The 22,738-nt window shown below is 58.1% G+C and overlaps 1 protein-coding gene across 2 annotated transcripts in view; it reads left to right on the forward strand.

Annotated features, from left to right (window-relative positions):
• The first annotated feature begins 1,559 nt into the window (after positions 1-1,559).
• AGPAT3 (1-acylglycerol-3-phosphate O-acyltransferase 3) overlaps positions 1,560-22,738 on the forward strand; it is an 83,426-nt gene continuing 62,247 nt past the window's right edge. Inside the window, exons 1-2 of one of the 2 annotated variants that reach the window (XM_036017482.1) lie at positions 1,560-1,702; positions 18,878-18,944. The gene's annotated coding sequence lies outside the window, so the exon portion shown is untranslated. The remainder of the gene's footprint in view (positions 1,703-18,877; positions 18,945-22,738) is intronic. The other variant, XM_036017483.1, reaches the window with a different exon arrangement.

A 22,738-nucleotide genomic window follows, 5' to 3' on the forward strand; every position in this document is an offset into this window, starting at 1 on the left:
TTTAACTTACGTCGTAGGGATTATGTAATAGCAAGCACAGGGTTGCCGCATTAAATTTATGGAGTGTCTTACATTTAAAATACTATTCGACTACTCTGGAGTGTACTTAACCCGGCCTCTGTGGGTTGCTCGCAGGGTCTCCGTGACTCCGTGCTGTCGGGATGTTCCCCTGCGCACAGCTGCCGGAGCTGGCGGGGTCCCTCTGCAGGAGGGGGGCTGGGAGGGGCTGGGCAGGGTCCGAGGTCTTCTTACAAACGCTCCATTTCCATGAACGCGACGAACCACAGCTTTTTATTTCAACAGCGAGGGACTTGTGAGTAGGGCAGGTGCGCCTATGTTTATTTTCGTCTAGGTGTTTTGAGAAATAATTCGAGGAGGCTTCCAATCAGGCACAGCCAGCAGTAACCCCGGCACCTGGTGTTTTTAAATAGCTCTCAGATGAAACTTGTTCAAGCTCCGGGGGAACAGGTGGCCCTGAGGCCCCGAGGCCCTGAGCAGGCATCGGGTCTCGTCCAGGTATCAGGCAGAGAAAGCCACATGGAGATGACCCTCTGCAGTAGCCATCGGTTGACAAGGACGTCTGGGGACAGTGCTGTTGGCTGCTCCCTCTGCTGGCTCCTCCACAGGGCAGGCGCCCTGTTCGGATGCAGGAACCCCCCACCCCCCGCCCCTTGGCCAGGCCAGGAGAGGACAGGGGTCACTGACCACAGGCAAGGGGCTGGCCTAGGGGTCAGTGACCACATACAAGCGGCTGGCCTAGCAAGGCCAATTCAGGGCCATTGCCACCCCTCCCCCCAGTGGGGGAACTTCCTCCAGGGTCAAAAGCCAATACAACGCAGCAAGCCGGTGTCAGCTATAAGTCAGTGGACACCGCACACACGTGGGTCTGAAAGTGGAACCTCCAGCGGAGCCAAGGCTCCCAGGGCGCTCCCCACCGGGCCGCCACCCGCGTGGTGAACCTCAGACCGCCACCAGGATTCGGGAGGGGGAGCTCATGCCCGGAAACACCCCCAGGGCCCTCAGGAGATTTTCCCGGGGAGGTAGGGCGAGTCGAGGAGGGGTCGCAGGGCCCACGGTGCTGTCTTCCTGCCCCCATCTGCCTGACCCCTCCCCCCACGCCGTGCCCCTGGCCCTAAGTCAGGTAAGGGCGCCGGTGCCCCCGCAGGCTCGCGTCCCTGCGCCCCTAATCAGGCCCCTCCACGGACCTCAAGAGTCCCACACCCCACGTGGCCCTCCTCCCGGATCCCGTCGTTCCTCCTGCCCGCGTGTCCGTTACAGGGCCCGGCAGGTCCCTTCTCAGCCGGCGCCCGCCCTGCCCCCACCCCACGCCGTGCCCCTCGCCCCGTTTCCTGTCCCGCGTGCTCTCCGGCACTCTACGCCCCCTGGCCCCCTGAGTGCTCCCCTGTCCCCCGGCGTGAGGCCCCTGCGTGTCTCCTGTTCCCCCCACGGCGCGTCCCGTGTCGCCTCCCCCCGCCGCGTGTCCCCCGCCCCGCGCGCCGGCGGAACTGTGGGATCGGCGCGCACAGGAAGTGTCGGGGCGGCGCGGCCGAGGGCGGAGGGCGGCGGGCCGGGCGGGGGGATGGGGGCCGGGGGCGGCGGGCGCCGCACTCGCTGAGGCCCGACGCAGGGCCGGGCGCCCAGGGCCGGAGCGCAGGCCGGAGCGGCCCGGAGGCAACGCCGGGGCCACGCGCGCGACGAGCAGGTGAGCGGCGCGGCCGCTGCGGAGGTCGGGTCCCCGTTCGGCCGCCCGAGGTCGGCCCCCAGCCCCGCCGCCTGAGGTCGCCCCCTCCCGCCCCGGGGCCCCGCCGCAGTGGGCCAGCGGCGCGCCACCGGGGCGCGGGGCCTGCGGGACGAGGGGGCTGAGGGGTCCGCGGCCCGGGTCCTTCCCTCGCCCCACCACCCCCGTCCTCCCCGGGGCCTTGCCCAGCAGAGGCCCAGGCCACTTTCCCACCTGCCTGCCGCGGTCGCTGCACCGAGTGCGCTGGGCCCAGGGAGGGGACACCCAAGGCGGGCTTGGTGGCTGGCCAGAGGGCGCGCCACCCCCTCCCCTCACCCCGGACTTCCAGGGGTGGAGGATGTGCTCCATCGCGGATGCCACGCGCCCCCCACCCCTTCCCGTGTGGACGAAGCTGGTGACCCGGGACCCGCGGGGTGTACCCTTCCTCCCGGACCCAGCACATGCGGCACCCGGGTTGGTTTCACTCTTTGCGGGCTGGCGCGGGGAGGGGGAGGGGGTGCTGACGGGGGGAGGGCCGCAGGTGTACTGCAAGGGAGGGGCTTGCTGAGTTTCGGTTTGGACCAAAGGCTGACTATGAATTTCCAGGGTTCCAGTCAGGTGATGGGTCCATAATCCCAGACAGGGCCCTGGGGAGGGAGCCACCCGCACCCCAGGGCCACCCAGAGCTCCTGGGACCCTTTGAGCTTCAGATCCCCAGGACCAGAGGATTATGAGCAGTTGGTGCTACCTTGAAAAATTGTGCAGTTTTTTTTTTTTTAACTTTGAGAGAAGTTCAGTGACATAGGAAAAAATGCTTTTTTAATAAATGGCTCCCCAGGCCTTTTTTTTTTTTTTAAGCATAATGTTAAGTCTTGTCTAAGGGAATCCTTGAGCAGTTGGGTGTCTTTTCATAGGGAATGTGATCTAGGAGAAGGAAAAATGAGGGCTGTTGGCCTTGAGACAGGTTGGAAGGAGAAGTGGCCACCTACATGAAAAGTGAAAATCATCCCAGAGAGGGCCCAGACCTGCGAGGGGGGGCCGGTGCTGATGGGCCGGGCGGTTACCTCTAACCCAGAAGGCCCCCCCGTGTGCTCAGTTACAGCCCCCGCGGGCCAGCCATGCTCATTTGGGGGCTGCTTATCAGCATTCTTCCTGTAAGAGCTTCCTAAGAGGTCTTGGTCAGACCCTGGCCATTCTCTAATTTGCTCCCTTGCTTTCTCTTCCCTGCCCCTTCCTCTGTCCCTTCCCTTCTCCCCACCCCTCACGCCAAAGTTTCAGAGTTAGCCCGTTCCAGTCCACTTCTGTATCCATTTCTTGGTGAGGCTCACAAATTGTCTGGATTACATTGTTTCAAAAAGAAGCTGCACGTGACTGACATTCAGCGGGCCCAGGGCCTCTCCTCGGCCTTGGGAGGCGTAGGTGCCTTGACGTTCTGAGCCAAACTTCATGTGCTTGGCTCGAGCCCCTGGTCACCCCACCTGCGGGGGCCCTGCCCGGGCATCTCAGCCAAGAAGCCTGCGTCTCAGCAGTCGCCTGCAGTGTTTGCAAGAGCAGGGCCCACGTCAGCACTGTGGATGCTGCGGGCGGACTCAGGAGGGGTCCTCGAACTGCGGAGTCCTGGTTCTAGAAGCCGCCCGGGGCGGCGGAGGGGGTGGTGCTGCTGCCGTCCCTGAGCTGGCCCACTCCACTCGCTGGCAGGGATCCCCCCTGTGTCTGTGCTCCTACTGGCGTGCCAGGGCGGCGGAGACACATTGGAAGTTGTTTTATTTTGGAAGTTAGAAAAAGAGCATCCACCAAAGTGACCACTTTCACTCCTCCTTCCCCATGAACCAGCAGGGGGTCCCGACACACCTGGTTAGCCCCTGGCATGGGTTACCTCTGATCAGACTCTGATCTTGTCCAGAGTGGTCTGTGAAAACGGTGAGAGTCGGTTACCTGCTGAAGGTCACAGATCAGTGCGGTGAGAATTTAATCTAAGCTGCTGGGACTCCCGTCTCCTCAGGCCCATCAGCCCGCTAGAAGTCGGTAACCTTTGTCTCCAGCGACATCAGGGAGGGAGGGAACCCCGGAAATCCTTACAAACAAGGGACATGAAAAACACGTGTTTGAGAAGAGCCAGATTTACTGGGGGTTTGGCAGGGAGGGTCTGGGTAGTTTGTCCGGTCCCATTTGACCCCGAAACACACACCTTCCATGGACCCTCAGCCTGGCTTAACGGGAGGCCCTAGAGGGGGCCGGCCCCCCACTGTAGCACGTTGCCCCTTGTCCCTGGCGGCGCACCTGTGGTGAAAGCAGTGGCTCCTGTTCCCATCCTTGTCTTTGCGCCCTGGCCTTGTCAAAAGCTCCTAATACTTGACCGTCACAAGCTGATGCTGACTGATGTTGAGAGAGCAAAGCGTCGGGCAGACTGGTGACATTTGTTTTCTTTTTGAACGGTTTGTGGAACTGAGATCTTTATTGCTTAGTCTTCTCATTAAGAAAATTTACAGTGCAGTAAATTTCGTAAGACGGCTGCTCAGAAATTTATGGGTTTTACTTTGGGAAATTACTCTTTGGTCAGCTGAAGAATGCTGGAGGTTTTACATGGGCCGTTTCCGATGGTAAAGGGGAAGGACTGTGACTGACCTCTGACCTGTCGTGCCTAAAACCACTTGATGATCATTTTAAAATTAGCCCTACGTTACTAATTTTAAAAGGCAGCATTTTAGGCCTTGATGCATCCGTGGTCCATCCTCTGACAGTCTTCCGTCTGGTTACTTGGAAGAATTCCCCGTGTTTGATTGTCCTTATCAAGCAAGGCGCAGGAGACCGAAACACTGCTAACCCCGGGGGCCGTCCGCGTGTCTGTCTGCAGGGGGGAGCGGAGCGGAGTGGGGGGGCGAGTTGGCTGAGTGTTCACCGTGGGCCCGAAGTCTCTGAGTGGTCCTGGGGTTTGTGGTGGCCCCGGGTCCTGCGGCGGCCCTGGCGAGCGACCCTGGCCCAGCCCACCTGCCTCGCAGGGTTGCAGACACGTGTTAGAGGCCAGTGTCACCAAACTGAAGGAAACACGCGTCCTTGGGCATGTGACAGGCAGAGTTCCTCCTGGCCAAGTGCTCTGTGTCGTGGGTCAGGACTCGCAGCTGAGGCTGGGTGCCCCTGCCTGGGCGGCGCGGCCCTGGCCAGAGGCCTGTCCCCGGGCGCCTTGGCCGGCCATGCATCATTCATGTGCGGCGTCTGGATCCCTCCCCAGAGGAAGCGGGAGGACGGAGCCGGCCGTGAAGGATGGCAGACACGGCTTCCAGCACAAGCGGCAGGGAACGTTGCTGCCAGGGAGGCCCTTGCCCAGACCCGTGGCTCACGGGGACCGGCTGCCCCCTGGGCGCCGGCCAGGCGAGGGGCCGGGCTCCGGAGCGCCAGAGGTGGCGGCTTGCTCTCTCCATCACGTGGTCTGTTGACCTGAAAACTTCCCGAGTATATGCCACCACGAAACGTGTCCCCTCCTGTGTAATTTAGGCTTTGTGTGTTGTGTTCCTAACCGCGGCTACAATTCTTGCAACAGTCAGGCATTTTAGGTGCTTATTTTGTTGTGTGATTTCAAAACAGCATGCTGCAAGGACAGTGGTGTTGCCCCGTTACTCAGAGGAGAGGCCGAGGCGGGTGGGCCGGGCCAGGGTCGCTTGGAGAGCAAGCAGTGAATCTCGATCCCAAACGGAGGTGCGATTGAATCCAAATCTCCCTGGTGCTCGGAAAACTCAGTGTCTGGAAAACCCGAATTTTAGAAACCGAGACTGGCCTCACAGAAGCACTCATTCACGCACTCCTCGCTTGCAGGGGGCGGTGCGTGGCGGGTGGGGGTCGGGAGAGCCCGTCTGAGATGACAGAAAGAGGCACCAGACAAGATGCACCGGGAAGAGTAGAAATTTACTTTATGTAAATTCATTGGGCTCAGCTTTTCATTAGGCAGCAGGTAGGATGAACATGAAGAACTGTCCATTGACAAAAGAAACTGCTGATGATTGCGTGAACCTCTCCATAGATTGATTTCGAATCTAGACTATTGTCCTAGTCTAAGTGGAGTGATTGATTGAATGAAGGAGGGAATGTACCTTTGACTAGGAAGATGCACATAATCCTCGTGTTCAGAGAGAAATCACTCAATCGGTAGACCTTGCAAAATGCAGTCCGACAGCAGGAATTTTTGCCCAGTTTTCTCATGCGAAGGCTGCCTCAGTGTGGGGGCGGGTGTCAAGGAGGGGGGGCCAGGAGGGTTATGGGGAGTCCGCTGTGGAGGCTGACGGGAGAGGGCAGGAGGAGGTAGAAGAGCCCAGGGCCCGCCATGCTCAGCTGTGACCCCTTGAGGGGACCGGGAAGGGTGGAGGCCTGGGGAGGGGCCTCTGCCCGGGGTCTTCAGGCCAGGACACAGCCCAGCCTTGCATGAGCGCCCCTTGTCTGAGCTCCCTCTGGGGGATCCTGGAGGCTGCAGGCTCCCCCCTCCCTGAACCATGTGGCTGGTCCTCTCAGTGGGGTTTGAGTGACAGAGCTCTGCGGCTTCCTGAGAGACCAGGTCTAGTGACTCGGTAATCCACGAAAACGGGCAGGCACAGTGGAAATAATCTCCGCGGTTAGCAGGCGCACGGCGTTGGTGATGCTCAGTTTGGCTTTGGAGAAAGTCCATGGTCAGGGCGGGTCTCTTTAAGCTGACACTTGGCCCCTTCCTGCGCTGTCTGAGTGTCCCGGCAAGAGAAGCAGGTGCTTCCACACAGGTGGCAGAGGTCGGCACGCACTTGTCACCGTGCAAACACTGTCCGCAGTTTTCTAAACCGAGGCCCGTGCTACCATATAACTGGAGTTCTAGAACGTTTGGGAGCAAACGCACCCGTGGCCCGCAGGTGAGTTCTAGCTCCAGACCAGCACGGTGTTGTCCTGGAGCCGCGCCTGCTTCTCCCTTTCCCTTCTTCCCTTCGAGTTTTAGAGAGTTACTGGGCGTACCCATGTCTGGTTTTGGGGGGACAAAGCTAGTGTATGTGAAAGTCGTAAACGCAGATCCTGACAGGGGCTGGGCAGGAAGGTAAGCCAGCGACATGGCAGAGACGGCTGCCTGACCCCAGCCCTGACCCCAGCCCTGACCCCAGCCCTGACCCCCCAGCCGGCACAACCAGGCGGGTGCAGGCCCAGAGCTGACGGGTCTCTGGCCTGCTGCGACAAGCCAGAAATCTGGGGTTTATACGCAAGTATCTTTAACAGACCGTGCAGGCAAATCAAAAACGCTCCTGCCTGAATCCAGCCTGTAGGCCTCTATTGTTACAACCTCTGGTCTGAAATATTTGCTTCATTGTTTGAAACAAAGTAACTGAGCTAACCGATGGGGATACAACTGGCACGTCCCAGATACATGCCAGAGTCGCAGGAAACAAATGGCAGAAACCCGCGCCTTTCCCTGCAGGCGAAAACCAAGGAGCTGCCGTCCCTGTCTCGCTCGGTAGCTGGAAACAAGCTGGGGTTCTGGGGCGACAGGTGCAGGAGAGAGAGGGTGGGGCCGGGAGCAGGTCGGCCAGCCGGGAAGCAAGGGGACGCCAGGTTTCCAGGAGCATGCAGGAGGCGCTCCCGATCGCCGTGAAGACGTTTACACAGAGCGTCCGTTCGTTCAGCGGCAGGCACTCCTGGCCTCGGTCGGTTGCGGCTGCCGTCTGTCGGTGCACGGGGAGCGTCCCGTGTACCCGGCAGCAGGGCAGACACGCTAGAGCTCACGCGGCGGTGCCGGGCTGTTTCCCGGACGCCTGTCCCACACTGCACAGCCCCCTACGGTGTGTATGGTGGGCCCTCGGGCCCTGCAGCCCCTGCAGCCCCTGCTGCTGTCACTGATTTTCGCCAACAGGATGAATGCGAACATGGTGTCTGAGCTGTGGCTTCGCTTCCTCCTCCAGGACGGGGACGCTGGGCGTCTGCTTCCAGCTGCGGGCCATGCGTGTTTCCTCCTCTGTGGTTCCTCCGCCCACGCCCACCGGGCCGTGTCTTTTTCGCTTGCATTCCTGACATGCGGTTCCGTTCGCCATGCTTCCTCACCCAGCTGCGATCCTAATCCTGTGTTGTAACGTGCGCATCACATGCCTTGTCCCAGCTGCGTCTAATTTTTTTTTTTTTTACTTTATTCTGATGAGCAGAAATTATTTAATGTAGAGTTAAAGCTTTCCTTTATGGGTAATGCCTTGCGAGTGTTGCTAAGAAGTGCTTCCCAACCCTGGGGTCTCCCGTATTTTCGTGTAGGAGTTTTCAAGTTTGCCTTCCCCACTGAAGTCCCTGCGCCCCTGGAGTGGACTGTGGGTGGCAGAAGTGGGGAGTTTGGCTTTCTCCTGTCCCCACACCCGTCCTCAGCTAGTGGGTCCCCTCCCCCGAGGACCCACGGTGCCCAGGCCCCCTCCGCCTGGTTGTCTGTCCCACTGGTCGGTGCGTCTGCGTGGGCAGCATCCTGCCGCTCGGCTCCCCACCTGCCCTGCTGTCTGGACGTCCTTCCCTGGGTCTCCAGAGCCTGGCTGTCCCTCACTCTCTGCTTTTCTGCGTAAATGTTAAAATCAGCTTGTCAAGTGTCATGAAAAATTGTGTCCGAGTTCTAGTTGAAATGGCATTGACTCTGTGGATCTGTTTGGGGGTGTTTTTCATCCTCCTGCTCTTCGGCCGCCCTGCAGTGCACGGGAGGGCACATGTCTCCATGAAGGAGGATCTTATGTGACTTGGAGTTAGGCTCTGTGACAGTCCACACACTGTCTTAGACTCTACGGCGAGATTTTCCCCCCAGGCTCCCTCATTGTTTTTGTTGCTTTTGTAAGTGGTGTTTTTGGTGTTTATTTTTATTAATTTATTTATTTTCAGAGAGAAGGGGGGTGAGGAGGAAAGGGAAGGGAACATTAATGTGTGGTTGCCTCTTGTGCGCCCCCCAGTGGGGACCTGGCCCACAACCCAGACATGTGCCCTGACTGGGAATTGAACCGGCGATCCTTTGGTTCACAGGCCTGCACTCAGTGCACCGAGCCACACCAGCCAGGGCTAAGGTTTATTTTTAAACTTTAACTCCTTGTTGGTGTTGTACAGAAAGTCGCCTTAGCAGTCTCAGTTTCTTGTCATTGGTTTGTGCGTTTCTGGGTTTTCTGTGCAGACATCTGCATCGTCTGGGAATGGTGGTGGCTCTGTTTTGTTCTTGTGCCCTTACCGCCCTCCCTCCCCATTTTACTGCCTGGGCCTTTACAACGATGCTGAATGGAAGCGTGAATGGATGCTGGGCCCTTGTTGTGCTGGTGCAAACACAGGTGTTTGGCTCTGAATTGCCCCATTGCCCCTCTCCGGATCAGAGGCAGATGGATGGAGAGAAACATAAAGAGGTTAAAGACTAACCTCCATGGGTCACCAGGGACATGCCAAAGTGTAGCCCCAGGGAGGTGCTGGCCTGCCTACTGGGTGGCTCGAGGGTAAGCCCAGTGCTTCAGAGACCTCGCGGCTGGACCTGCAGAAGAGGCCGTCTCGCGGGCAGGCCCGACCTGGGGCACGCGGCAGGACCCCGGGCGGGACGGCCACGGAGGCTCTTTACAGTGGGCGTGTCCTGGGGAAGACCAACGTGGTCCACGAGCTGTGTCTGGAAACAGTGCAGCCACTATTAATGTAACGAGAACAGTTTGAGCAGCATCCACGTAGCCTGGCAGCCAAGGAGGGTGGGCTGGAACGCACATATGTGAACAATGACGACTTCACTGTACTCGTCAGTGGTGGCGGTAGGTGCCACTGAGTGAACATGTGTACTGTGTGGCTGTCGTATTCAAAATGACTGTGCTAATGGAGCAACGAATCTACATCAGATTTTGCATTAGGCTTGAATATTCCTCTGCGGAAACTGTTGGGATAATTCAGAAGGCCCCAGCTACGGGCAACTGGCGATGGGCACCGTCATCATGGCAACACTTTTGCTCATGCGCCGTGTCTCACGTGGAGTTTTTGGTGAAACATCAAATCCCCCAGGTGACTCAGCCCCCCTACAGCCCAGATTTGGCGCCCTGCCACTTCTGGCTTTTCCTGAAACTAAAATCACCTTTGAAAGGGAAGAGATTTCAGACCATTGATAAGATTCAGGAAAATACGATGTGGCAGCTGATGGTGACTGGGAGAACTGTGCGAGGTCCCAGGGTGCCCACTTTTAAGGAGAGTGAGGCATCATTGTCCTGTGTGCAATGTTTCTTGTATCTTCTTCAATAAGTGTCTCTATTTTTCATACTACATGGCTGGACGCCTTCTGGACAGACCTCGTATACACACAGTGGAATATCATGTCAAATAGAATCCACACGATGGGAAAGAGACGGAGTAGCTGCAGCCGTAGGCGGCAGGTATCTGTGGGTGCTGCAGGTGTGCCGAGCGCAGGGCGTGAGGCAGAGATGTGTGCACGGCCCGATCCGTGCATGTGAAGTGCAGAAGCAGGCGAAGCCAGGGCGTGCTGCCCCGGGTCAGGGTAGGCCCAGGGGTGCACTGGGGGCGGGAAGGGAGTGCGCCAAGCCTTCTAGTGGGTCACGTGGGTGGGTTTGGTTTGTGAGAGCTTGAGCTGTGCACTTAAGATGTGTGCACCTTTCTAAGTGTACGTTATACTTGAAAAAAGCGTGGAAGAGACAACGGCAGACACGGCCGACCGGCAGGAGTCCAGCGTCTGTGTCAATAACCCCGTGAACCACACGCGCGCAATCAGGAAACCCAGGGAGTGTGGTCGGCAGCGACTGAGGCCGCCGCCCCGGGCAGCTGCTCGCGCTCAGGCGGGAGCGTGGACTGGGTGCACACGGGCCCTGCGCCCCCTGGGACGGTGACCCAGACATAGAGACCCCTCCTAGCAGACGTGGGCAGCCGAGAGGGGGTCACCCCCCAAGGAAAGAAAAGCAGGCGGCTGGTGGCTCTCCCACAGCACATCCAATGCCTGTCACTCCCGGAAGGGCCTGGGGAAAGGAAGCGTGGGGGGGCCGCAGACTTGGTGTCTGGCCAGGCCGTCCCTCCAGTGCCCGTCGGACTTCAGGGATGGGCTGGTGAGGGTCCTTCCAGGGACCGTCTCGTCTGAGGGGCGAGTGCCAGTCCTCCACGGGATGACAGGGAGTCTGGTGACGTGCCGGTTGGTGGTGGTGGCGGGCAGTGGGGCTCCCCGGCCATGCACAGGTGCCGGGTTGGTGAGTCCGAAGGCTATGAAGGTGGCAGGTGCTGTCCTGTGGGCACAGCCCACGTGAGAAGGGAGGGAGGGCACAGGAGAGTGGGCCTGGCTGTGTGGCCGTGGGGGACCGGGGCCGACAGAGCATGCCGTGGCAGCCAGCGCCTTTCGGGGCTTCCCGAAAGAGAAAGCGAAAGTCACACTCTTTTTAACCCTGGCCTCAGAGGTGAGCATCCATTCCCCGTGCTGAGAGCCAGCCAGGGACCACTGGAGGGTGCAACCAGGGGCATCGCCTCTGAGCTGCCTCCCACGCACGCTCTGCTCCTGCGCCTCACGGTGAGTCCCCCTCTTCATTCCTCAAGTGGCTGTGGCCCCCCTTTCTCCCGCCTCGCCTCAGCAGAGGGGGGGGCTGCTGTGCTGTTGGCTCTGGACCCACTCCCTTGTGTCCACCCCCCACACCCCCCTGGCCTCCGCGTCATTGATTTCTGCTGTCCACGCCCCTCGAGTGTGTCCTGTCGTGGTCTCTCTGGTTATTGAATTGAAAGCTTAACTTCTTTTTTATTCCCCCCCTCCCCGAGCAGAGTCCCTCCGTGGTCAGACTGCATTTCCATCAGAAGCCTGTAAGGCTGCGCCTGCCCTTCTGGGTCCTGCTGAACGTGGGGTGCGGGGCTGCGTGCCTTTGGCGCGGGGTGACCTCACCATTCAGTTCTTGGTGCTTAGCATTCTCTGTGTTACTCTGACCCACGAGGGCGGTAGAAGGCATTTTGTTTTCTAAGCAAGTGGGGGTTTTAGGTTAACTTTTAACTCCAGCTGCCTTGTGGGCACAGGCCACGGTCTGTGTGGCCCTGCCTTGCATCCCGTCACTGTGTCTGGCTTCCTGCCGGTGCCGCGGGAGCCGGCGGCCTGTCCTTCCCGGGTGGGGGGTTTGCTCCCTCTCCGGCTGCTCCGAGAGCCTCTTGGCCCCCGTGTTCTTCCGTCTTACATGTGTGGCGTCTCGGAGTAGATTTCTTTTATTTTTATTTTTTTTATTTTTTTATCGTCACCTGAGCACATTTTTAAAAAATTGCTCTTACAGAGAGAGGAAGGGAGAGGGAGGAGCATCAGTGTGAGAAGGAAGCCCCGGTTAGTTGCTCCCCCCGCCCCCCCGCCCCATGCACGCACAGACCGGGCATTGGTGCCCAGACCAGGGTCGCAGGCACCTGTGCCCAGAACGGGGATGGAACCTGCAACCGAGGCAAGTGCCCGCACCGGGAATCGAACCCTCAACCTGTCAGTTACAGGACAGTGCTCCAACCAACTGAGCCACACTGGTACCGGCCTAGAGCAGGTGTCTTTTATTCATTTTGCTTTGGATTCATTATGCTTCCTGGGGACAAACTTTGTGTCCTTCAGCAGTTCTGGAGAACTCTGAGGCACCATTTTGCCGCCTTTTGCTCCTACCTTGCACTCGGCTTACACCACCCTCCAGGCCTCTCAAACTTTTATTCTTGTGGTTTAGTCATTTTTTTCTGCATTCTCGGTAACTTCTTTGGCTTTCTTTTCCAGTTTTCCAGCCCTATCTTCATCTCTGTCTAATCTGGTATTTAACCTGCTTATTCCACTTTTCATGTCAACTTCTTTGGCTTTCTTTTCCAGTTTTCCAGCCCTATCTTCATCTCTGTCTAATCTGGTATTTAACCTGCTTATTCCACTTTTCATGTCAATGGTTACATTTTTCATTCTTAAAAATTCTCTTTGCTTTTTTCCAAATCTGCCTTTTCTTTTGCTCCATGTTCTTTGCTTTGCATGTATTTCAATGTCCTCTTTTATCTCTAAATGTACTTATTTTACACACTGCAACTGATGATACCAAAACAATAATACCAAACGTGATACCAAAGCCTACATTTCCAGGGGGGTTGCATTCCATTGCTTGTTCTGCTGCCCGTCACCCCCTGAAGCTAGCCGCCCAAGTGCTCTGTAACTTCGGGTTGCAGACTGTAAATCTGGGGGAGCTTTGCATGCAGGTTCCCGTGGGGCTCATGGAGCAAAGCCCCCCTGGAGGGGCTGGGCTTCTGTGAGGAGTCCCAGGAGAGGGACTGAGCTGGAACCACTTTAGGCTAATTTTCTGGAGTCTCAAAGGGGACTTCTAAAGATGCAGTTGACAGAGCAGAAAAAAAGTAAATAAAAATAAATAAAACTCCGAGACTGAAGAAATTGCTAGTGGTTGGGTGAGCCTACAGAAATCGCGATGAATAAAGCAACAGTGAGAGTCGAAGGAGTGTCGTACATGTGGGTCTCAGTGACTAAAGTGATGACTCACTTCGGGGAGGTACCCCAGCCTGAAAGTGCCAGGCATTCGAAGGGGGGAAGACCCTCCTCGCACTCCCGGGACACCAGTACAACTGCTTTAACCAGTTCAGGACACACCTGCAAGACGTGTCTCAGATTTCGTCTTCAATGACCTTGACTTTGTGTCCACGTCTCTCCCGTCCACACAACAGGTGATTCCTGCCGTCTTAGAGCAGGCAGACTCTGTCACCGTCTAAAGGGTTTTCTTTGGGTAACTTTTCTTTTGCTTGCGGCTGAACAACTACCGTTTGTATGCAATGTGCGGTGCACAGCAGTGACAAAGAGCGTGGTTTTTTTTATAAAGGTGGTTGATCGTAATGAGTTAAAGAGTATGGTTTGTGGGAGGAGATGATTATGACATCTTAGTACGTCAGATCTCAAAACTGGGAAGTATGTGTGAAGGAAATGACGATTAGGCACCCAACGGTGTTCTCCTTGGGGCTCCGTCTGTCCAATGTTGTCATCCTGCTGGGGGGTCTTCCGTCCCCCCTTGTTTGATCTCCTGCAGGGCGGTGATCTCAACTCTGCCTCCCCGCTTGGTTCTGATTCCTCAACCCCAGGCCCACAGACTCCGCGGCCCCTTCTCTTGGGCCAGGCCCCCGGTGGCCGCAGGTGCTCTCCTGCCCTTTCCTCGGCATCCCCGGGCCTCCCTCCCATCTTCCTGTCTCCTGCAGTGAGTCACTGTCCACTGGCATCTCAGCCAGACCCCTGGGATGCGCCTGCGACCCCCTTTCCTCTGTGGCCCCCACTCCTATACCCCTGTCCACTCACGGGCCGAACCTCTCTGATGCTACTTCCCACGCCACGTACTTAACCCCCGCCCCGGCCCCAGACAGGCTGCACTGGGTGACCCCAGTCCCCGCTGGAGGCCTCGGTGCTGCAGTTCCGCTCCCATCAAGTGTGTCCCCTGCAGTGAATCTGAAGTTGTATTGCAACGGCCTGGCTTTGGCCCCTGCCACCCTGGCTCTAATGCCCTGTGCCAATGCTCCGTGGATGCCCTCTTCTTCCTCACACACCACGCTCGCTCCCACCACAGCCGGGCTTCAGGCTCCTCCCCGGGCCGCGTCTGCCCTGGACCTGGGCACGCATCTCTCCACCTCTCTCTGAACACCCTTTTCCCCTTCCCGGGTGAACTCCTGCTCGTCCTCCAGCTGGGCTGGCACCTTGCTGGGAGGCGTTTTCCTATCCTGAGTGTGAGTGAGGATGTGTGCACGCACACACACACACATGTTGTTGAACACGGGGACAGACTCACTCCTTGCACACTCTCTCCGCGGTTTGCTCTCTTCAGTTCACCGTGCGCAGCTGAGCTCTGCCGCTTGCCCCGGTCCCTGGGCGAAGGCCGTGAGGGTTACACTCGCCTCCCGACCTGGCGGTTGGCGTGTGCAGCCGGCCCTCCCTGCTGATGGGCGCTGAAGCCCTCTCCCTCCCCAGTGCCACTGGGGCGGCCGTCCTTGTCCGGTCGGCTCCGGCCAGCCTCCCGAGGGCAGTTCTGCGGGTGGGCTGCTGCGCGGAGGGCCCGCACGTTCAGGAGACTCTAGGCCTGTGTTGCCAACTTGCCCTCTGAAAGGCTCTCGCTGCTTCCACTCGTCCCGGTGGCATTGGGAAGGAATGACACTCTTCTAGGTGCTTCATACTTTCTTTTTGTTTCTGTTTACTTTCTCACGCTCATATCCAACATGCTAACACGTCACGGTGCTGCGTCTCGCCGTGAGATGCGACAGTGGCATCATCGATCCCGTTAAGGCCGGCCGTGCAAATAGATGACGGGCGGCTGCTCTCTCCCCTGCGGAGGTGCTGAGGCGCACCGTGGGCTTGAGGCCAAGGTCATGGGTGACAGTGGCTCTGGCAGGTGACTTCCCCCCTCCAGGTCATGGCTTCTGCTCCTCCTCTGATTTCCCCCTGCCACAGCCTGTGAGGCTGGGCAAGGGCGCGTGTGAAAGTGCTCTGTGAAGAGGTGTGTGCACACGACACACCTCATGCGTGTTAGAGGCGGGATGGAGCAGGGACCTCGCACATGCTGGTGTGCGGTGAGTCCCAGCCAGGCTGACCCCGGGACGGCCGCCCTTAGAGAAAACGTGGCTCAGATTGGCACACACCGCAGTGAGAAGGGCTGAGCTCCGCACAGGTGGCCAGGAGTCCCCGGACACCTGACGAGGGTCCCACTTGCCCCTCACGCCGGTCTTGGCCCTCCCGTTCTCCCCTTGGGTGCAGACGAAAAGGACTGTTGCCTTGTCTACCCCCTAACACGGGTGGTTCCGGATGGAGCACAGGGCATGGGGGCATTACAGCCGCGCGGCTCGCGGTGTCTGGTGCAGCTCCGGGACCTGGCCGCGGCCGGCGTGTTGGCATCAGCTGCGCTGCCCACCTGCACCCACACTGGGTGTCGGCCTGCCTTCACCACACGGGGCTGCGTTTCCGTGCCAACTCCGGACTGCCGTGCTGCTGAATCATTTCATGGCTCAGCATATCCGAGAGGAGCATCTCTTCCTCCCATGCGAGCCGGCGGGCTGAGTGAGAGGAGCAGCAACGGTGACTAGGTATCGAGTTCCCTTCGTGGCAGCTGGGCGACTGCCTGGCGGGAACAGGTAAGGCTCCTTGTCCCTCTGGCCCCACGTCCTTTCCTCGGGGTGTGCGGGCTGCGTCTGGGAGACGCAGGGCTGTCCGGGGCCGTATCCCGGGGAGAAAGCTGCCCTCGGGACTGTGCAGGGTGTGACTTCACGTTCAGGCTCCCGGGGCGGCGGGCCCGTCTTACACTGCTGTCCGGGAGGCCGATGGGCTCAGAGTGAAGGGTGACCGTTCCCTCTCGGCCACTGTGCTGATCGCCACCTGCCTGTGGGGGAGGGGGCCATGTACGTGTCCATGGCCTCTTTGAAAATTACTTTTAAAACTTGCCATCCCATTTAGGGCAGGACAGGTTTATTTAACAACGATGATTTTGCCAGTCACTCGTTTCATTCCTACTCACACATCCGCCAGATAGTGCCACAGCCGGCAGGTGGAGGCCCCAGCAGGTGGAGGGGGACCCCACCCCCCACCCCCCATCCCCCAGCACAGTGTGGGGTCAGCAGCGGCCCCTGAGCGCTTCAGACGAGCTTTGTCTGACGCGGTGTTTAACTTGACGCTTGTGACGAGTAGTACATTAACTGCGTGGCATTCTACCAGGCCAGTGGTTTGATGACAGAGATGACCCTTCCTAATTGTGTGTGGGGGTGGGGGCACTCGGGCATGGGGGAGAGAGAGAGACAGGCTAGAGCGAGAGAGACAGAGAGAATCTAAACAAGAGAGAGGCTTCATACAAATAAGTACCTTCTTTAGGAAAAGAAGAAAGAAGAAAAGGAAGTGAGGATGATTACTGTTGTTTGTACTTGGTCATTTATACTTCTAGAACGGGTTCAGCTTCTTCCTCCAAAGTTTACAGAAGAAATAGAAAGCTGAGAGTGTTTAATGATGTTGTCAGTGTTTATTTTGTAACTTGTTATTATATTGTATTTGTGGGAACGGGTTAACTTCTCTTTTTGAAAAAAAGAAGAACTATGAAAACATCAACTATTGAATTCCCCTACCTACCGCCATCCAGTGGAAGAGCTGACCACCGTAGAACCATTTGAGGCCGAAGAGACGGTGAAACTAAAAACTTCTAAAACTCTTCACTCGTCAATGGAAAAGGGGGGTGGGAGGGAAGTCACAGTCAGAGGGGGTGTCAGGCCTGAGTCGTGTTGCCCCACAGGGGTGGGGTGGGGTTGGGGCAGCCACGTGCTGCAGCAGCCTGGGTGGCTCCGGCCTGGGCTGGAGGCGCTGTCACTGGGACACACGCGTGATGTCGCGATGTTGAGCACGTGCTCCGTGACCTTGCGCACGTCCCCCACCGTCTCGCCACTTTTATCCAGCACTGTGCTAGCAAAGTAAGGCAGGAAAAGGAAGCAAGAGACACGCACAACGGAAGAGAGAAGAGAAGCTGTCTTTAGTCACAGATGCAGGAAGTCCCAAGAAATCTGCCACAAGCTGCTAGAACTAATAGGCGAGTCTGGCGCATTTGCAGGACACAGGTGAGCATAACAAAATCCATCTGATTTCTGTGTACTAGCACTGGACAATGAAAATCTGTAGTAAAACCCATTTGTGATGGCACAGAAAATATGAAATTCTTAGGGATAGACACAACCCAAAGAGCGTGCCAAGAGGAACTGAAGAAGACCCGCGTGGAGGGGCAGCCTGACCGTGTTCATGAGCCAGGAGACTCGGTGTCACCCGTCCGGCGGTTCTACCCGCACCGACGTGCAGGTGCAGTGCGGTCGCGTCACGGTCCCGACACGTTTTTTTAGAAAAGAAATTTACATGCTTGTTCTAAAATTCAGATGGAAATCTAAAGACCTAGGACGGCCGGAACAGTTTTGAAGAGACAGACAAGAGACGACCCAGGTTCCAGGCTCTCTGTGTCGCTTCTGTGACCTAGTCGGGGCGGGAAGGCCAGGCCCGGCTGGGACGGCCCCCGCACACACACACACACACAAATACACACACACAAACCCGTGCGCTCGCCCTCAGTCGAACTCGGCGAGGCAGCGACACACACGGGGGCCAGTGTCATCGGGCGCCGACACGCCGAAACCACGACCTTCGCCCTGCTTCCTCCCACTGTATGAAAGTGGTCTCAGAGCGGGTCACCGACCTCAGTGTGGAAGCTAGAGCTGTAGGGTTTGTAGAAGGACGGTGTGGGGTAGGCGTAGACTCCGCCTTAGGAACAGATAGGCTTACAGTGTGGATGCGCCTGCAGGACGCCGGGCCGAGTGACAGGAGCAGGCCGCAGAAGGTCAGACTCTGCGTGACCCTACTCACGTGAGGTGCGTGGAGCAGTCGGATTCGCAGGGGCAGAGAGTGGGTGGTGGTGCCGGGGGCTGGGGGTGGGGGTAGTGGGGGTGAGCGTTTAACATGGACAGACTTTCAGTTCGGGAGGATGGAAAGTTCTGGAGAGGGACAGTGGTGACGGCTGTGCGACAGTGTGAACGTGCTTAACGCCCCTGAGCCGTGCACTTAGATGTGGTTAACATGGTGCATTTTAGGTATGTTTTACCACAATTTAAAGCAGACAAAAGCAAGGGCTAAAAGTGGCCAGTGGACTTGGGGTTTTGCTTTGTAGAGCACGAGCTAAGGCCGGCTGAGGGAGGGAGGGAGGGAGGGAGGGCAGTCCCGGAGGGAGGGGGCGGTTCCCTGGGGTCTGGGAGGGAGCGAGAATGCAAATGAGGTTGCGGAGCTGCCGTCCTGGGAAGGGCAGAGCGCTTCCCGAGGCTCAGAGGCCTGGGGGCTGTTCTGTTCCTGGTTCCTTGTTCCTCTCTGTGGGGGGCAAGGCGAGAGGAGCCCCCCCCCCCCCCCCGCCCCCCGCCCCCCGCCCCCAGCTGCTCCCGGAGCCTGCGGGCAGGTTGGAGTTTCTGTGCTGCCCGTCCTGGGGCGAGTTCATTTGTGAGCTGAGCTGTCTGTGGGGCCTCCTTATCAGGCGGTGGCCAGGGACAGCCTGGCGAGGCCCTGCCCGGGGCCCCGTCCCTGGTGTTCGCTGAAGGTGGTGGAATGTTCGGCTCACGGGGAAACAGAGGTCATTCGTCATGGCCAGTGTCCCTGGTGTGCAGGGCTGTGGTCACCTTGTGTCTTTCCACCTAAGCACGAGTGTCCATGCCTCTCACATCCAGGCCTCCAAGGTGGGACCCTCTGAGGATGGTTGTGTCCAATGGCTGTGCTGACCTCCCCCAGGCCTCGGTGAGTCAGGGGAAGGGGGCGTCTGACCTCGGGCAGCCTGTGTGCACACGTGCGGGCTCCCGTACGTAGTTCTGCTCCCTGGAGCAGCCCTGGGGCGGGCCCTGCCCCCTGCCGCGGGCCCGGCTCTCGCTGGCAGACACAGAAGTCCGTCTGCCTGGAGGGCCAGGCTCGCCGAGCTGGCCTCAGTGACACTGGGGAGACCTTGTGGGGCACAGCTGGGCTGTTGTGCGCGCTGACCGGTTTTCTTAAAGGGGTGTGTACTTGGAAGCTTCCTCACCACTGAGAGACATTTATTGGTCGGTTCCCATTTGTCCAAAATCCAAACAAAGAAGTTCAGGTATATGGGCTCCCCTTCTGTTCTTTCCTGGGGGGATGCACCGAGGGGCCGGGCAAAAGATACTGCGGGGTCCCAGGGTGTCCATGGGGGCACGACCGTGGGTGTCGCCCCAGCAGTGCCGGACACAGCTTTTGTTAGCAGACCCCGAAGCTCAAGAGCCTCTTTGAGAAGGACGTAGCTGTCCAGTTGAGATGTCCAGGGATGGCGTGTGCCCGAGGTCTGTGCCTGTGTGCCCAGGGCCGGGCCCAGCCAGCCATGGGGCAGTCAGCTCCTGTGGGGCACTCCCCCTGGACGCCCTGGTGGTAACCAGCAGCTCTGGCAAGAGCACTGAATTGGCGGGAACGGGGGCACCTCGTTCATCAGACCTGAGGGCTCTGCCCACAGGCCTGTCTCACAGAGTGGCCTCCAGTCCCCCCCCTTCCCCCTCTTCTGTCCTCCGTGTCCTGGTTCTGGGCAGTCCGGTCCCTCCTTTTACGCTCTGTACTGGCCATCTCCCTTCTGCGCCCACACATTCTCGGGATCTACTGCTGTTGGGGGAGTGAGCGACAGGTCCCTTTTATTAATCACGCCTTGGCCAGATGGCCTCCTGCCACTTGTTCTTTGGGCCCGGCGTCACCTCTCATTTAAAGAGCCCTCTGTGAAGAGCGGGTCCCAGCCACCGTGTCTGGAAGTGTGCCCCTTTAACTCGTAGTTGCCAGACCTCGGGCAGGCGATGCAAGCTCCTGTGTGACAGTTACAACACACGGCGTGCTCGTAGCTGCTGTTTGGTAAAAACAAACAACTTTCGGGGTACAGGTAGGGCTGATGCAACCCGGTGCTGATGTCACCCTTTTTCTATTTATAGCCATGACTCGTTTAAAACCATGCTGCTGAGTATATATGAACTGAGCCGCTACAGCACTGCCTGGGTCTTCAAATTAAAATCCCTTTGTTAAGTGTGGCTTTAGAATTAAGTCTTTTCTTACTCGTGCCTACGTGGTCACTGTTCACATAAATGTGATGTAAGCAGCAGTTCCCAGTACTCTGAGCTCTCATCTCCAACGTTCTGAATCAAAAGTGTATTTGCTTTGTTTGCCCATTATTGATTTAACAGACAGCTCATGGTTTGGGCTGCTAAATTGTTGCGAGCTGCTACTGCGTGCAAAAGAAAGTCACCGTTACATTGTGTCCCAGGGCTGAGCTCTCCGCGCATTCCTTTCTCTCCCTGTCTTATCGCCTGGCCATGGCTGGGGGATGCCTGGGCCCGAGAGGATCCTCTCTCTCACGGCTCCCGGGGGTGCTGGAGCCCAAGGCACGGGCTGCCGTGCCGCAGGGGTTGTGGGTGCCGCCTGCATGTACTCTGTGAGGCACACTGCGTCGTGCACAGCAGGCGTGAGCCCTCCACCACGGTGTGCTTCTGTGGGAGAGTGGCCTGGGGTCACCAGTCGTTGGCCGGACATCTCCCAGAAAGATGGAATTTGGGGAGACTGGAGACGGAAATCAGCCTGGTTTCCCTGGTTTTAGGGTCTGGAGCCCTCACTGTTCCGTAACAGTCGAGGGCTGGGGAGAAGGAGGGGGAAAAGGAATGGCAAGTTGGAGACGTCGTGCTTTTTAGGGAGAGTAGCAGTCACACGCCGATCCCCGGATCAAATTTATAACCGAGCGTCCAGTGAAGTGAACTCACATTCACACAGCGGACCGACCGCCTTCGGTTATACGCACACAGCTTCTTTGCAGAGGCAGGAAGGAGACAGCGAAACTGACTCTTCCCACCTGCCTGGCGGCTGTGGTCTGTGTTTCCAGAGCTTCCTGGCTGCCGTGGACCTTGCTCGGTGAAGCCGGAGGGGGTGATGGGACGGGGAGCAAGGGACCCCTCTCCTCCAGGGAGAGTGAGGGTAGAGAGAGAGTCCCAGGGTCCCAGGGGGTCCAGAGCACTCACTGGGGAAGGTGAAACTGGAACGGGAAGCTTTGGTCTCAGGACCGAGACAGGCAGCGCCCCCTGCTGCCCAGACCCCACTGTGCTGTGAGTCCCAGAGTGAGGGGAAGCCCAGGGACAGAAGGGAGGCAGGGTCTGTGCTCCCAGCCTCTGTCTCCCGGGTTTGGTCCGCGGCTGCAGTGGGTGTTTGGGCCAGACGGAGGCCAGGCTGGTCCTGTGCCCGCCCCGTGTGTCCTGTGAGCCCCAGGACAGTGCAGGCACCACACACGGCTCACACCCAACGTGGCCTCAGCCCCAGAGCCCTCACAGCCAGGGCCTGGGCGGTGGTGGGGAGGCCGGGGTGTGCGCCACCCCTGCATACCCAGCGCCCCACGTTGCTGCCTTTGAGCTTCGACTCACTTTCCAAACCGGGGGCAGCAGAGGGCTTGGACTTCGGCAGGGCAGCGTGTGTCTGGAGGATGCACATCTGTGGCAATGTAAGCTTTTTCCTTAAAAAACAAACACAAACAATCAATCAGTGAAACAATCAACCTGCCCTGGCTGGTGTGGCTCAGTGGATTAAGTGCAGGCCTGCAAACCAAAGGGTCACCGGTTCGATTCCCAGTCAGGGCACATGCCTGGGTTGTGGACCAGGTCCCCAGTAGGGGTGCATGAGAGGCAACCACACATTGATGTTTCTCTCCCTCTTTCTCTCTCCCTTCCCTTCTCTCTACAAATAAATAAATACAAATCTTAAAAAAAAATTCAATCTTTTCAGTGTTCAGGATAACTGGTTAAGCTGTCATAACCACCGTGCAGACAGAAGGGGTAGGCTTAATCAGTGAGCAAGGTAATTTCTTTCTTAACATTTACATTTTGATTATAAAAGTGTGATACGTGCTTGTAAAAGTTAAATGCAGAGCCAAATTTAATAAGTAATCAAAACTTGGCTGTCTGGTTCATCCCAGACCCCACTCTCTCGCCCAGAGGGCACGCCTGTTGGTGGTCTGTGGCTGACCCCTCCGGAGCGTGTGACCGAGGGGCCAACCTGCCTACCAGAGCTTCTAAAAATGCATTGACGTCATAACACCCACCTGGGCAACTTGGCGTGACGTATCTGGAAGACTTTTTGTAATTGACCTACCTCATTTTTCGTGTGTGCCCTGAAAAGCATGCCTGGCTGGGCGTGTACGTGCACACACGTGTTGTAAGACACGCCTGGGCGGCGGTCTTTCAGCACGGCTCCCCGACGGCCACTTTGCGAGGGTCAGCGTGTGTTTTCAAGGCCGGGATGTGTGTGTGGTGTGGCGAGGTGGTGAGACTGGCACACTCGTTCCCACACTGAGGGGCTGGCTGGCGCCTCGGTGACAGTGTCCTTGAAGAGGGTGACGACGGCCCTGGTGGTGCTTTGGGGTCCGGCAGTGCCCGCTGGTCCAGGCACTCCACCCCTGGACGGCAGACTTTGCCTCCTGCGGCCGTGGAACCCGGTGTCCCCTTCTGTCCCTGGCCGGTGCGGTCGGTGAGTTGGCAGAGGTGCCGGGAGTCTTCTTGGGGGACGGTGAC

This window comes from Phyllostomus discolor, chromosome 2, assembly GCF_004126475.2.
Source record: "Phyllostomus discolor isolate MPI-MPIP mPhyDis1 chromosome 2, mPhyDis1.pri.v3, whole genome shotgun sequence".
In the NCBI taxonomy this organism is placed as follows: Eukaryota; Metazoa; Chordata; class Mammalia; order Chiroptera; family Phyllostomidae; genus Phyllostomus; species Phyllostomus discolor.